This window comes from Leptonychotes weddellii, chromosome 10, assembly GCF_054177405.1.
Source record: "Leptonychotes weddellii isolate Sample4059 chromosome 10, ASM5417740v2, whole genome shotgun sequence".
NCBI classification, from domain to species: Eukaryota; Metazoa; Chordata; class Mammalia; order Carnivora; family Phocidae; genus Leptonychotes; species Leptonychotes weddellii.
In genome coordinates, this window is record NC_138378.1 from 82,174,522 (window position 1) to 82,186,922 (window position 12,401).

A 12,401-nucleotide genomic window follows, 5' to 3' on the forward strand; every position below is an offset into this window, starting at 1 on the left:
GGAGGGGTGGATGAACCATGAGAGACGATGGACTCTGAAAAACAAACTGAGGGTTCTAGAGGGGAGGGGGGTGGGAGGATGGGTTGACCTGGTGGTGGGTATTGAGGAGGGCACGTTCTGCATGGAGCCCTGGGTGTTATGCACAAACAATGAATCATGGAACACTTCATCTAGAACTAATGATGTAATGTATGGGGATTAACATAAGAATAAAAAAAAATGCAATTAAATCACTTTCTAAATCCAAAAAAAAAAAAAAAATCCAAATCCTGGTTAAATCCACCACTGTGTTAATTCTGGGACTGTACACAAGCAGCTGAATCTCTCTAGAGAAATACTAAAGTCAAGATGACAGATCTCATTTTAAATTTATGCCCATAAACATCGAGTGGGTCCTCAGTAATTTCAGCAATTACATTATATATTCTTTATCAATTCATTCTCCCAGTTTTCCAGATTGCAATTTTATAATTTTTGGTCCTGAAACCTCTCAGAGGATGATCTAAAATATGGGTATTTGACTTAGAAAATTGAGATATTTAGAAGAAAACTTCTTCATCTTACTCTGCCAATTCCTTAACTTTATAACCACATACTCTGTCTTCACTTCCATGTCAATTAATGTGTATCCCAACTTCTCTTTAAAGATAGTCTTTTCAAGGCCCTATTTAAAGGTTTGGTACCTCTAACATCTCTTTTTCTACTACATCATCAGTTTATACTTCTCTACTGGATTATTTCCAGATTCATATAGACATTTCATTACATCTCCAGGCATATTATAATAATAATGACAATAAAGCTTTTTCTCTCCCATGTTCCCAACTAGCTAGCTCCCGATCCATTCATTGCTCCCTTTTGAAGCAAAGTCCTTGAAAGAGGTATCTATGTTTGTTGTCTTCACTTCCTCTCCTATGTTCTCTTAGCCTTATCAGGCTTTTATCCTCATCACATTACTAAACTATTCTCAACAGAGATGTATATGCTATGAAACTCATAAATTTTAAATGTAAGAGCTCTGTGCTTGCATTGGCCCCAGGAAGGCCTTAGCAATATTTTCATATAGTCGTATGTATTTTTTTTTCATTTGTAAAAAAAGATAAGTTAACAGCATTTGGGTGGGACAGCTGTCTCATTGCACTTGGGTCAATACTTCCTAGCCTAAGCCACCATTACTTCTTGCCTGGACCATTAAAGTGCCTCTAATTGGTCTCCCTCTTCCACTCTGCCACCTCCTCTAATCAATTATCCACAGAGAAAGCAAGATCTTTTTGAAAATAAAATACATAATGTCTCTCCTGTGAAAGGTTCTGAAAGAATGAAGATTTTCCTTGGTAGCCCTTACTGGATCTTAGCCCCCTATTGTTCCTCTCCATCTTTCTTAATAAACCCAAATTGTCCACCAATGGCTACTAAACCAGAACCCTAGTCTTACTACCTCTACATCCTGTCTCATTACTAACTTAATATAAAATTTCCCATACCTTTTGAGAATTTGAACTGTAACAAAATTCTCAGAGAAACTAAACTTTTGATTTTACCCAATCTATTTTATAATATCTTTAAGCTCCATAGCCGCCCAGAGCACTCATCTTAGAGTTGTTCTCACATTGTAAAATCTTATAAAACCTTGTGCTTATTGTCCTTGGTTTTCTTCTTACACACTCTTACACTAAATGTTCTCTTGTGGATCTCCATAGCACTCAGAAAAACAATAATAATAATAATAATAACACCTTTCAAGGTCACTCATGACCTTCCCTACCATTCATTCCTTGTTCACTTTGTTAGCTACTTAGGCTTGTCTGTTCTTCAGATAAACCAGGACTGTTCTCCATGAGGGCCTTTGTTCTTGCTGTTCACTATATCTGGAAAGTCCTTGCCTCATAGAACTCACATATTTACATGACTTGCTCTCACACATACATTTGGCCTTTTGTCAAATGTCACCATCAGGGAGAGGCCATATCTTAGCAATGTATCTATGGTAGCCCTATTACCAATCTTGCCCTTGCCTATTGCTCTCTTTCCATTATCCCATGTATTACTATCATAGTGCATAATATATGATTACATTATTACATATATCTTTATTTTTAATATTTGATTATTCATTGTTTTTTTCTATTAGAAGAGAACCATGAAATAAGAGATATATTTTGACCTTTACATCAGTCACTTTTTGTATTTCCATCATTTGATTTTCATAAATAAATAAGTTAATATCATTTGACATTAAAAGATTTATGACAATTATTTATGTATTTGAATTGAACCCTTTACCTAGAGTGGCTAACAAGCTCTCATGGATGAAATTGGGAAGATACAAAAACAACTGACTTTCACTGTCCAGGAAGAACAAGGTATCCAGAATATATGCAGAGGATGAGAGGAACATTCAGATGGCTTCTATCCACCCCACTGTGGTTTGCTGGAAAATGGCCCACCAAGATGTCTACAGCCTAATCCCCAGGAACCCATAACTATGTTACCTTACATGACAAAAGGGATTATACAGAAGTGATTAAGGTTACATCTGTTGAGATGAGGACATTAACCCAGATTATCTCATTGGGCCCAGTCTAACCAAATGAGTTCTTACAAAAGGGAAGCAGGGGTATCAGAGGCAGAGGGAGATATGACAACAGAGATAAAGATCAGAGAGGAAGATTGGAAGATGCTACTCTTCTGAGTTTGAATTTGGAGAAAGGAACCACAAGCAAGGAATATAGGAGGCTTTTAAAGGCAAAAAAAAAAAAAAGGCAAAGGAATAATTTCCCTTCTAGAACCTCCAGAAAGAATATAGCCATGCAGATTTTAGCCCTACAACACCATTTTGAGACTTCTGACCTCCAAAATTATAAGAAAATAAATTGGGTTGTCATAAGCCACTAAATTTGTGGTAATTTCTTACAGCAGCAGTAAGAGAGTAATACAGATACAGAACCATTCTCACATATAAAATGGCTCATTCCTTTTTGATACGTGCTATTTAGAATTCTACTCTCCTCTGATGATATGGTGATTCTAATGTCCTCCTTTTCCTATAGTTTTCTTGGCTTGTCTTTGCTCATCCATTCACTTTGGATTTTCCTCTCTCTTTTTTTTTTAAGATTTTATTTATTTATTTATTTGAGAGAGAGAAAGAGAGAGCACAAGTGGGGTGAGGGGCAAAGGGAGAAGCAGACTCCCCACTGAGCAGGGAGCCCGACATGGGGCTCGGTGCCGGGACTCTGGGATCATGACCTGAGCTGAAGGCAGACGCTTAGCCGACTGAGCCACCCAGGCACCCCAAGGATTTTCCTCTCTTTATGAGAGAGCTACCTCTTTTAGAATACATCCATTTTTGCTTTACAAAAGCATAGTTTTAAAAATTGGAATTTAGTTCCCTTACAATTATAGCTTGAGTCTATATAGTTGGTCTAAATTAAATCAGTCTTATTTATCAATTTGTGTTCATATTTTACCAATATTTCTTTTGTTCTAACCTTCCTTTTTCCTTCTTTCATTCGGTATGTCATATTAGTCTCTGCTATTAAATTGAGAAAACCTTTGTAGACCTTTAGTTCCTCCTGTATACTAAGACTCTCTTGTTTATTTATGGAGTGATTATTTAAAAATCAGACATTTACATTTTTCAGAGAACCTTTACATCATTTATTTGATTCACACAAAAATCCTGTAGTGCTGGTAGAGAAGACCTCATTATCTCTATCCTGTAGACTCCCAGAAATCTTAAGGCTCATTAAGCTCCCTTCCTTATTATCACTGCCTTTACTCTCAACCAATTATCTCAAGTAAGAACAGAGAGAGATGATGGTATAAGGCTGTCTATGGAAAAATCTTCATCACTTTGTTGTATTATTACTTATATACTTTTATCTGTATTATAATTTGTTACTTATTTTAAAGTCAGCTCTTGGTGTAGTGCTGAATCTGGTGTGACTTTAGTTTGAGGACCAGTAGAGGAAATTACATAATCAGAGGGAAAGGTATCAGAAACTAAATTATGATGGAGTGGCCAGGATAAGCAGAAATAGGACCTATCCTGAAGTTGCTAATGGATAATTTTGTCATTAAGTCATTTTACTTACTTACTCTGACACATTCTCTGACACATAATATAAATTGGACTTCTGTTCCACATATTTAACCAGAAAAGAGCCTCAAAGGGTGTTTGAAAGGAAAGGCACATATTCTTGGAGAAAATATGTTTTAACAAAATATTTAGTAAACTCTGAGATCTCAATTTTAGATATTGGTACAATTATACATGGGCCAGTATTTTGATAACTGGTGTCAGAGCAACATATAATTTTTCCTTCTTCTTTTGGTCAGGTAAGAAGGAAATAAAAGAACATTTATTGAGTGTCTGTGAATGCTAGGTATTATACTAAGTACATTTATATATGTTCTCATATAATTGTGTCCCAGTATATCAGGTGTTTTTACTATACCCAATGTGTGTACTATTGAGAAAAATGACTTTTATAATTTCTTTAAACATTTCATACCAAAGATGAAGATGTAGAGTATCTTCTTTTTTAAGGAATGGGGATGTTGGACCTGGGTCCCACACTATTTACCTAAGGCCCTTCCTTAGTTCCGGTAATGTAGGTATTGTTTGATAGTCTCCATCTTGGGTTTTTTTGTTCATTTTTTAGAAAGGATAATACTTTTTACAATATTTCATGTTCTGAAAATTCTCTTGCCCTCTGACTTCCCTCCTTTTGAATCAATGGGTTTCAATGCTGCAAAGCAAGGAGAAATTACCAGCTAGAGAAACAAAATCATTTCTCAACTTTGACTGTTTTTCTTCTTAACTCCTTGCAAGGTAATAGTTTTAAAAGTCAGGCTTTGTTGATATGCAATCTTTTTGTATATCAATACAACTCTGGTCAACAATTCCAATGTGTGAGGCATTTCCCCTACACCGCCAAGCAACTCTCAGACACCAGCTGGGTGTCCTGCAATTCAATTCGATTCTGAAAATACCTACTGGGAGATAGCACTAGATTCTACAGTTTAAGGGATCAATCCCACTGGACTGCCCCCAAGTTCAGATGCCAATCACAAGTCCAAGTTGCTACCTATGCTTCTGACCAGCTGGCTATAAATAAGAGATTCCCATGACCCCTTCCTTGGCTTCCATTAATTTGCTAGAGTGGCTCATAGAACTTGGGAAACCAGTTTACTCAATAAATTACCAGTTTATTATAAGAACTATTAAAGAATACAAATCAACAGCCAGATGAAGAGATATATAGGTCAAGGTATGTGGGAAGGGGTGTGGCGCTTCAGTGCTCTCAGGGAGAGTACCACTCTACCCACATTTCCATGTATTCACCAATGGAGAAGCTCTTCATACCCATCTGTTTGGGTTTTAATGGAGGCTTAATTAAATAGACATGATTGATTAAATCATTGGCCATTGACTACTGATTCAACCCCCAGCTCCTCTCCCCTCCCTGGAGGTCAGGGGTGGGACTGAAAGTTCCAACTCTCTAATCACATGGTTGGTTCTCCAGGCACCAGCCCCCATCCAGAGGTGCTTTCCAAAAGTCACTTCATCAGCATAACAGAGACACCTTTATTGCTCCCCTCACTTAGAATATTCCAAAGGTTTTAGAAGCTCTGTGCCAGAAATGAGGGAGACCAAATATATCTTTCTTATTATAAATCACAATACCAGAATCAACTATACCTCAATAAAGTTGTTCTAAAAGAGTAATGCTTACGAACTTGAATGTCATCTTGTCTCTAAGTCAAGGCTTCTCAAAATATGATCTGTGTATTAGGTTTTAACAGGATGCCTAGAGGCTAGCAAAGGAGGAGTCATGGCTAGCTATTGAAGGTTAGAGACCTATCCTGGCAGCACTTCCAAAACAAAGCCATCAGAAGCAGGATCAAATCCGACTGGCCCAAGACAAAGAAGGCCAGAAACCATGACTACATAAAGGAGAAAAGTTGTGAAACCCTGCTTCCAAGGAAATTCCCTCCCCAAGTAATAAATATTCCACCCCCTAGTTAACACTTGTAAATAAAAGATAAAGATCTAAACTCCTGGGTGTGCAGCTCTCCTTCAGCTTGCCCTCTCTCCCATCTACTCTTACTTTAATAAACTTTCCCAATTGTACCACTCATCCATTGTGTCTGATCTGTCCTTGAATTCTTTCTTGTGAGAGACCAAGAGCCTGTGGTCCTGTGGTGACATCCCAGGGATAGACTGGACAGAGGCCTCAGAGCCCACAGAGCTCCCCAGTCCAAGTGCCCCCCGCCCCGCTGCCACGAGTAACATTAGCATCATCCTGGAATTTTTAGACCTGTAAATTCTTGGGCTTCTTCCCAGAACTATTCAATAAGAAACTCTAGGAGTGAGGCCTAACAATCTGTGTTTCATTAAGCCCTCCAGGTGATTCTATTGCACAGTAAGGATTGAGAACTGCTACTATGAAGATGGGTGATGATAAGTGATGATAAATAGAGTTAAGTGATAATATGATAGAAAGGAAATTGCTGAAAAAAATGCAAAAGGCAAAAATTCTACCTTTGCAGCCTCAAAGACAGTGGGAAGTAGAAGTGAGTAATTGTAACTAGTGAAAATATCCAGACATATGTGGGGACCCTGAAAATACTAGAGCCAGCAACCTATTGCCCTAAGCATTGCTTAAAGTTTGGGTGGGCTACAAGTCTCAGGAGACGTTCCATTTTTACTTAGTGCTATGTTTTAAATGGTGCTAGAGCAATAAAGCCTGGCTGGTGGAAGGGGATAGGTGAAATAAATCACATGGGCTAATATAGCTGCTTCTCCATGGTTTGTGCACAGGATATAGAAGAGTGAAAAATATGTAAGGAACTATCGGAGACCTGTGGTTGGAAGGAGAGGCTGCTATGTGTGGAAAACACAATGACAAGAGATTGAAAAATACATGGTCAATTGTCAGTAGCACCGGACACCAGCACATACCCAAAAGCCAGACGAGACCTCATATGTCACAGGTGGAGTCAGTGTGGGCAGAGACTGCTGCCTAAATCGAAGCCCTGTAGAGAAATGCAGGGTTTGTACTTCCTCTCTCCTGCCAACAGTCACTATGAAGACTGATTTCCACTACATCCAGGCACCATATTATGAAAGAAGGGAAAACGGAATTTTATTTCTAACTGATGCAATATTTACCAAAAAGGGAAAGACTTCAATCGAAAGGATAATCCAAACCAGTGCTCACTGATTTGTCACTGAGTGACAAGTATAAATATCTATCCCCCAATTCCCTATCCTGCTCCCTCCCTATTTGGTTATAGGGGAATGAAAAGTGATATCAGTTACAGAAAATAATGCTACATAGTATTAGTAACTTAATATAAGCAAGTTAAATTTTCAATCTTCCTGGATTTTGTTAATTTTTAATGACTAGGATTTTAGATTCAGCTTCCCTCTGACATCTTATAGTGGCTATTAGAATACTTTCATTTACTCTGTCTCTCAAAGACAAAACATAAAGTTGATATTTTTTTCATTTTAGATAAAATATTTTTAATCATTTCCATTTTTACACAGTTGATTTAGTTTTAGTTTAAACTACAAATCATAAAAGCTAGCTAAACTTATATACTCAGTTAACCTGATTGTTTATTAAATTACTTTAAAAAGACGTCATTGAAGAAAAAATAATTTTTGCTAAATCACATATTTATAGTTGTGTATATTTCCTCTGGACTTTCAATTTTTAGGTAATATGCCCTGAATACACAGTGACCATATTGTTACAATATCTAATTACAGATTCCTTGGTGACAACATTGATAATTGTAAAGATGTTTTCAGAGCAATGATGAAATAAATTATTCTACTTCCATCTATGCATCAGAAAGTGCTTTCCAGGCTTAGCATAGAGATTACCTAGTTAAGGAGAGTCTTGACTGCCTGCTTTATCCTGTGTGTAGAGATGTGAAGAATCTATGGTGGGTTAAGAGAAGTTCCACACACGATTATGGGGAATGTGAGAAGAAAGGAATACTGATTTCATGTGTTTTATTCAATCATTAGAAAATATATTTAAATGATTATCCTATTCTAAGCCCTAGAAACCCCAAGATGGTGGGGGAGGGGATGCGTGGGAGAGATTTCAGGGGGGGAAGGTAGCTACTCCCAAGTAACTTGTTCACAATACAGTTCAAAGACAAATACGTGAACACTGAGAGAATAAATGATAATTCTAAAAAACAGAAATATATTCAATGTACAATAGTGTCATAGAAAAAGACACACTAAGCCAGAAAGTAGTCAAGGGAACTTTACAAAGGTGGTAATATCTGAGCTAAAATTTTAAAAAGAAAAGTTCTAAAGGGACTAACAGGGAAACATATTCCAAAAGAAAGATCAAGTTTTACTCCGGATATACTTCTGAGAAAGCCTGGAAATTCAGGGTAAAATACCTCTTGCAAGCTTCAGGGATGAACTGTAAGAACCACAGTTGTTAAATCAGGAAAACAAAGGCTGAAAGATACTGATTGGTTATTCTCCATCTCTGAAAAAAAGACAGTGAGTTGTGATTAGGGTTAATTAAAAGGAGAAGCTCGTCAGATACAATTGGTAAATCTTGGAATGGATTGCAGAGGCTGTTTAATCTCCTTCCTAAATATAGACAAAGCTGCCCTCGACTCTGCTTCGTTAGAAAGAAGAGAACACATGAACATTAAAATTTTTACACAATCAGAATTCGTATTCCTGCACTAGCCTTCAACTCAGAAGATGAATCACCTTCTTCTGATTATTAAACAACAAAATAATACCACCAAGCAGAAAAAATAAGGTGCATCTCCTAATATCAGCAATGAATGAAACCACAAAAATACCAGCTTGTGTAAATGAAGACTTTCTTCTTAATAAGATAGTATTTGAAAAAGCTACTCTGTGACTTGCATTATTAAATATGGTTGATAAAGTTTCAAACCAAACTGTCCTTTTTTGGGATATAATGACAAAAACATGCTGTGTGGGGTACACACTAGGGAATGGCAGAGTTGACCTCATTAACAGAATTTCAAATATCCTTGATTGTACTTTACCTGTGTTTCCCTATGGTAGTAGTTTCTGTCAAATTCTCTCAGGCTTCTTGCTCTTTTTGATTTACCTAAGAAACAGTTTCTGAAGCTCTAACCAAGTGGCATTACTCTGAACCAGCTCTGCTCCCCAAATACAGTGCAAGGCCACCAAGCCTTTCCAAAACGCTAAATACTGTTACATAAAAATTCTAGAAATGATTATCGAACAGTGCTATCTCGTTCATCAGACTCATTCTTCTTTCATAAAAATGTTAGTTTCAATGGCAAGTTTGTGAGAAGAAACTCACTGTTAGAAAAAAAGATAAAGCCCCCCCAAAAAAGGATGAGCTCAGTGCAACTGAAAAGCACATTTTGATAGATAATTACAATCTTTTAAGTTCTATCTCCTATGGCTCTATTTTTGGTAACAAAGCTCTTCACTTAGCATATAGACAACTTATTTCTTCTGCTAGCTACATGCAATGACTAAACTCACATTCAGTTGAACTATCGCTCTCTATATTCCTTATCTTTGTGTTTTTTCTTTCTCTTTATATGCACATAACATAGTTTTGTTCACTTATACAAAATGAACTCACCATTAATAGCATGACCCTCCCAAGCAAGTGACTAATAGTATCAGAATAGTTACATGTGGCACCTGAAGATTCTTTTATCACTGTAAATGGAACAAAATATAGAAACTGTTGTAAAATGTGTCCTGTGAGGTGTGTTCTATTTACACTGTATGAAATTAATATAAAGAAAGAATTTGAGTTGTCATGATCTAGAATGGGTGGTTTTGTTTTGTTTTCCAGGGTCCCTGTAGGCTAGCCTAGCCATTCCATCATCCCTCATGGCATTCAGAGCAAGATACAGGTGCTCAGGGAGGTCACAGGAGGGGTATAGGGCTACTAAGGGGGTGCACACCCTTCCTGGGTCAAGACAGGTCACAGCTTTCTTCTAGGCCACTTAAGGACCACCCTGAGCCAGCAGAGATCAGAGGTGAGCCCTGGAGAAGGTAGCTCTGTGACTGTAGCTCTCAGCAAACATGGGAACAGGGTATTATTAGGTGGGCCAGCTCTGTGGTCCTTGCTTAAACAGATAAAAAAAACATCATCTCACCCTGTTATCTAAAAATGATTTATGTGTCTCTGACTCCCAAAATACATACATCTTACTATATATGCCAATATTTGTTATAAATGTACGTATGCCACAACTCTTAGAATACTCTCAACAATGGAGGCCATTTCTACACATTTAAAAGAAAAATAAATAACCTGTCTGTGGTTCTGAGTACACTCTGGTATTTATCATATTTCTGAGACTTTGGCCTCCTATACAACTGATTTTTATGAATGATCCTGTGGTTCAAAAAGATAGTGCTTTCTCTAGATCTCATATAAGATTGATTGAGTGATCTAGCTAGCTAGCTAGCTAGCTCCATTGATAAGATCTTAATTGTTTTATACACACACCATACACACACATGGAGTTTTTCCTTTTAGGAGGGGCTTTATCTTTTTTTCTAGCAATGATTAAAATCCCAACATTAATGTTGATTTATGTTTTTCCTTATCTTTGCTAGTTATTATTATTTTGAAGGAAGCTTATTAGATGTATATATGTGAGCCGTTGCAATACTGTCTTCATCATATTTATTTCATCAGAACATAATATTATGTTATTTCTTGTGCTTTTCATCTTAAATTCTATTCTGCTTTGAAACTAAATGTGTTATCCAAACTTTCTTCTCACTGCCCATAATATGTTTTTAATCCTTTATTTTAACTTTTTCTGGACAATTTTTATTTAAAGTCTGTTAGTTTAAACTACAAAGTATTGAATCTCATTTGATTGTCCAGTTCGAGAGTATCTCCACTTTGTTGAATTTAACCTATTTAATCTCTTGTGACTACCATTATATTGAGATGTATGTGTTTGGTTCATGCTTTATATTTTGCAAATTTTCATTTGCTCCTCCTTTTTTTTTAAGATTTTATTTATTTATTTGAGAGAGAGAGAGAGCACGAGCGCACAAGCAGGCACCAGGGGCAGGGGCAGAGGGAGAAGCAGGCTCCCCACTGAGCAGGGCCCTGGGATCATGACCTGAGCCAAAGGCAGATGCTCAACTGACTGAGCCACCCAGGCACCCCTTTTTTTCCTTCTTTACTGCCTTCAATTAGATAGAATGAATTGTAATTGCTGGACTGAAAATTAATCATTTCATCTCTATTTGTCTGATGTTTCCCCTAGCAATCATACTTTCATTTATTTTTCCTCTAACCATGCTTAAATATCTGTAATATTTCCCTAAACAACAAATTCGCCCTTGCATACTCTCACCTCCTCGTTTCCCTGCCTTACTGCATATAGAATTTTAGTACTGTGTATGGCTATAAGAGGATGGTGAGGGATGGTTGTATAGTTTCTTACTAGATTTCTTTTCTTCCTTTTCCTGTTTGCTCTCCTGCCTTCTATGTCTGAAATACTGTATTTCAATCTTTTATTTTGAAGATAGTGAACCAGATATAAGATAGTAGGATGCAATTTATTTCCTTCAAAACTTTGAAAATGTAACTTTATTTTTTTTCTTTTAACCAAGGCTTTTATTAAAATGCTGTTCTTCTAATTTCTGTTTCTTCTATTATTGTCTGATTTTTTTCATATTTCTTTGCTTATAAAAATTTGTGGTCCTCATTTCTTCAAATTCATCTTCCCTTTGATTTATTTTTTCCTATTATTGGATTCATAGTTATAATATTAATATGTATCTTAAATTTTTATTTTTTAAATTAGGACTTCTAATGTTTTTGTAGTACAGTTCCTCATTTTGATAGTACCATATACTAATTTAATCTTTGGCTGTGTACATTCTGTTATGTATCCATATTTGAGCTCTTTTTAACTATTTTAATATTTTTCATATTACATATTTCCAATTGGTTTTGATTTGTAACTACTTGATCTTTATTTTTTTAATTTTCATTTATTCATCCTTATTAATTAATTTGACTTTATTTAGTATGAACTTTATTTCTCAGATTCCATAGCATTTTTTCCATGCAAAATCCATGTTTCCCTGCATCCATCTTTTTTTTTTTCTTCTTTGCTCCTGCTTTTTTTTTTTTATTCTTATGTTAATCCCCATACATTACATCATTAGTTTTAGGTGAAGTGTTCCATGATTCATTGTTTGTGCATAACACCCAGTGCTCCATGCAGAACGTGCCCTCCTCAATACCCACCACCAGGCTAACCCATTCCCCACCCCCCTCCCCTCTAGAACCCTGTTTGTTTTTCAGAGTCCATCGTCTCTCATGGTTCGTCTACCCCTCCGATTTCCCCGATTC